This window comes from Triticum aestivum, chromosome 1B, assembly GCF_018294505.1.
Source record: "Triticum aestivum cultivar Chinese Spring chromosome 1B, IWGSC CS RefSeq v2.1, whole genome shotgun sequence".
Classification (NCBI taxonomy): domain Eukaryota; kingdom Viridiplantae; phylum Streptophyta; class Magnoliopsida; order Poales; family Poaceae; genus Triticum; species Triticum aestivum.
In genome coordinates this window covers 449,188,911-449,193,638 of record NC_057795.1, presented here as the reverse complement: position 1 = coordinate 449,193,638, position 4,728 = coordinate 449,188,911, and the positions used below count along the sequence as shown (strand labels likewise).

Here is a 4,728-nt window from a genome sequence, read left to right as displayed (position 1 = left end):
TTTGAAACCCATGCATGCATGAATATAAGATCTGCGCGGTGTGCTTTGGAAACGAGCATGTTGTAATGTATACACATTGAACAAGGTCAGACTGATTTGAATTTGAGATACCGATGGCAGGCATCATTTGCCCATGTCGCATCCGTGCATGTAATTGGAGATGATGGGCGGCTTTCGCATCACATATCTATATCTATACCACTATATGGGAGACCAACCTGAAGAAAAAGATTGCATGCGTGCGATAGATAATGCCGACTGGTAGTGTGTGTGCATGCATGCACGAGAGAAAGTTAGTGGTACAATTATAAAGAGAAGACTACTGTGTGGGTGTAAAATAATAGGTGAGGTCATAATCAATGTAAAGTTGAATTCAAATATTTGAATAAGAGATCCTGATGTTTGAAACCCATGCATGCATGAATATAATGGAGATCTGCGCGGTGTGCTTTGGAAACGAGCATGTTGTAATGTATACACATTGAACAAGGTCAGACTGATTTGAATTTGAGATACCGATGGCAGGCATCATTTGCCCATGTCGCATCCGTGCATGTAATTGGAGATGATGGGCGGCTTTCACATCACATATCGCATCCCAAGAGTATGTACTCCCATGTCTAATCGGTTATTGGATTTGTGAATAACCCTGCATGAGGACCGTGGCTATCAAACAACCTCCTATAAAAACGAGCAGATCTGGTGCATGGCCATGTTGCATGCACGGTGGCTCTATTAATTAAATATTCGAATTCTCAACTATCTAACCAACTCAACAATGCGTATATACTGCCTTGGATGATGAGACGTATATAGTCCTTGCTTTATTGGACGATAGTTGAACTTTACATGCTCTCCCTGTTTAAAAAAATGAGTACTCCTTGTAAAAAAGGCAGTATGCACCTTCGAGAGCAGTAAGTGCATTATACTTCATTCACAAAAAAATAGTACAGTATACGTCATTATATTTATAAAGCAGTATATGCTTTCCTTGTTACGAAAGCAGTATGTACTATTTTAAAAATTAAGTATATATCCCGATAAGAAAAGTGGTATATACTTCAGCAGGACCTCCTATAATTTATTTTCCATTGATGGGAAATGCGATGATGTCTTTTTTCCAGAAATATATACTTATTTATTCAAAAAGGTATATACTACTATTTTTCGTATACTTTTCATTCACAGAAATATGAATGTCACCAAAGAGTTATGTACAAGTATGACAGTAGAAGTATATATTGCTTGTTGTGAAGGAAGTACATAACACCTTTTGCATGTGAGTACATGCCACCTTTTGTATGTAAGTATATACTATTTTTTTGTAGGGGGGGGGGGGTATATACTTGTTTTTTACTTAGGGAGTAATATATACAACTTTTTTTTGTAGGGGAGTATATACTTGTTCTTTAGTGACGGAGAATATACTCCTAGTTCTTTTACATGGGTATATGCTGGTCTTATGTGAGAGTCTAGTCTCTGCAATGAGTTATAAGAAAAGTTAGATGAAAGTATACAATAAAAGAGTATGTGAAAAGTTAGATGAAACAACATGTGTAATACATTTTGTAATGTGGTCGTATGTCTCCGCAGAAAAATACAGCACTTGTTGAAGTGGGACATGTATGTTCCTTTCCAAAATAGAAAATTCTAGCAGCAATTTCATATTGAGACAATACTGAACATATAAAGAAGATGGCAGCAAGGTGCCGTTCTTGATCCTTCAACCAAAGGTTTCAACATAGTGATTAAACTAGAAACCAGAGGTACCGTTCCTTTTTGTTGGGTATATACTACTTTCCCAAAGAAGAAATAGCAGCTGAAATCACTATTTGTGAATCCATTTGATCAAATGTCCACTAACAAAAATAATTAAAGAAATATGTTGATCTGTTTACGGCTGACTGGGCACCGCTAGCGGTAGGATCAACAGAGTGTGCTGAAGATCGACGATGGGATGCTACGCCATTCACCCCCACAAGCCACATGAATCAATTCTTCCACGTGAGACATCCAGCCTCCATCTAGCAAGGACATCCACAAAGCACCAGAAAATTCTCTCATCCACAAAAATTAACTAGTCAGCAAACAATCAGATCCTGGACGGGGCGCACACTCCTCTTCAGATCTAGAAGAAAGCAAGACAATTTTGGTTAATGGATTGGAACATGCTACGGATCTAGAACAGGGAATCAACACGCACAGAACGTCCAAGAGAAATCACTGACCTTTGATTAAAATAAACCTCGGATCCGGCTGGTCTCGCGCTCTCTGATCCGTTGGCCAATGGAAGCTGCAATTTGGATCGGTCGCCGGGGAGTGATAGCGGTGGCCGCCGCGGTTCCGCGCTGAAGTGTATCCAGGGGCCGGCTGCTGCAGTTCAGGATGTGTGAAGCCGAGGGAAGGATTAGATGCGAGAGGGCCCGAAAAATCGGTGTGTTTGCTAATTTATATAGTCATGCCTCGGGTTTGACAATTGTGAACCAAACACGTCGCTAATCAAGGACATTCATGAAAAAAAAAGATAATTAATGACAGAGGAAGGAGGGAGTATGTACTCCTAGGAGTACTAACCCATTTTCCTATATATATATATATTATATATTTTTGTATTGTGAGCGGGTAACTTTAACTTTGAAAGATGGTCGTTGGATGAGGCGAATCCGAAGGTTCAAAGATAGCAAATTTGAGCACTATTGGCCGTTGGATATCATCTAGATTCCACCAGATTTCACCACATGTATAATCTAGAAGACTCCATGGTTGAACTTAAGCATAATGCACAAACATCAAAACACAAGCACTTCTTATTTGTTCTAGAATCTTCCGTATCATAATTGCCCAAATGTTTTTCTACATGATTTTCCATTATTTGTTTTTTACTTTATGTCTTACAACGCACAATTCCATGAATCTTAAAATAGATTAGCTTTCTTATAAAAACTAGATGATTTTGAATGAAATGAACTATAAGAATTAAATGAACATCTACATCATGCATATATGACTCAAAGCTTGCATGCTATAATGTGGTATTTATTCATAATTTGGTTGCCAAATCTCATGCGTGCAATGCACGTGTACCTTACTCTAGTCAAAATGGTGTTTGTGTGTGTGTTGTGCGTGTTGAGGTGCAAATTGTCTTTTTTTTGGGTACACGTTAAGCTTGTTCTTCCGAAATTTCAAGCCACGCCTTGTTATGCCGAAAATTGAAGCTAGCGTCTCTGTCTATCGTGCTGCGAAACTCCCCGCCTCTTCAACCCGCGCCTTGTTAGCCCGAAATATTTAAGATATATCTTTGTCTTGTTGTGCTCCGACAACGCCCTCCATCTCAACCCGCGCCTTGCTATTCCAAAATTACAACACGCGTGAAAACTCTCACCTCCTGTGAAATCCCGACACGCAAAATGCCCGTGGTACCCCTGAACCGAAAGAACCGCCTCAAATCGGTGGGGGGGGGTACTTTCGTAACTTACCCCACATTTCGAACAAGCGCGTCTCTAAGCCATGGTTCCCCACTCCCATCCCATTCGCCCACCCATTCATACACCGAGGCCGCGAAAACCCGCGACGAAACCCCACACCCTACTCCGTCCGCCACCCAACCGGAGATTCTTCCCCGACGACGTCGTCCACAGCAACACCTCGACGTCCCTCATCCACCGTACCGGATGAGGATCCATCGTCGATCTCATCGTCCCGCCGGTTCAGCCACCCCGTCCTCCACCTCCAAGGAGCTGCCCCGATGTTCCCCTCGTCTTTCGCGCCACCTCCATTCCCACACCGTCGTCTTCACCTGCACCACTGGAAGAGCATCATCATCACCGTTTCCTCGGATGAAGCTGCGGCCTAATCGGCGCCACCAAAGAGGTTCTACACTAATCACCACATTTTCTTCTTGATTCGATCTCACGGTGCTGCCGGCGCTCGGTCCCGAGCCGACACGGCGCGGCTCCATCCACGGCAGCGTTGCCGACCACTTCCTCCACGGCGTCACTCCCTCGGCGGCGACGTCCACATCAATAGGAGTTGCTGCTGCTTTAGCTCTCGCTCGCGCTGCTGCTCTACTCTTGCTCTCGGCCCCCTGCCTGGTCTGCTCTTGCTATTGCTCTTGCTCGCACTGCTGCTCTCGCTCTTGCTCTTGCTTGCGATGCTGCTCTGATTTGTCTACACTTCAGTCGACTGAATCGACTTTTGGGTCAGTCGATTTCCATGGGGTGGGCTCGCCTGGGTGAAGGAAGAAACAACTGCAGCAGGGAGGGGGGCTCGCCGGAGAGGTACCCCACTATCTATCTTAGAGTTCAGGATGGGGGCGGTGGTCGCCGGCGGTGGCGGGGCGGTGGCGTGGGGATCGCCGGAGAAAAAGCTCGGCACGGGGGGGCTAGAGGGATGGCCGGGGCAGCGGCGGACCGGCGGTGGGGAGTGTTTTCGGCATGGGCGGGGCGGCGCACCGCCGGCTGCGGGCGGCGGGGGGCTGCTGTTTAGCCGGTGGTGGCTGGCGGCTCAGGGGGGTGGATGTTGAAGATGAACCGCAGGCCCTTGATTTCGTATCCAACGGCTGCAAAATCGACTGACCATAGATGAAAAAGTCAGTCGACCGACGTGTAGCCTCACCTTGCTAGTGCGTTCAGTTTCGACAGTAAAATTCAGTTTCGACAGCAAAATTCAGTTTCGACAGTTAGGTTCAGTTTCGACAGTTAAGTTCAGTTTCGACAGTTAAGTTCAGAG

General features: G+C 44.9%; 1 long non-coding RNA gene across 1 annotated transcript; it reads right to left on the bottom strand.

Moving 5' to 3' along the window:
• Positions 1-1,628: 1,628 nt before the first annotated feature.
• LOC123092482 (uncharacterized) lies at positions 1,629-2,479 on the bottom strand. Its single transcript, XR_006444684.1, has 2 exons — positions 2,229-2,479; positions 1,629-2,128 (listed from the first exon to the last, which is right to left on the bottom strand). It is a non-coding gene; the product is annotated as an uncharacterized lncRNA (long non-coding RNA).
• Positions 2,480-4,728: the final 2,249 nt, after the last annotated feature.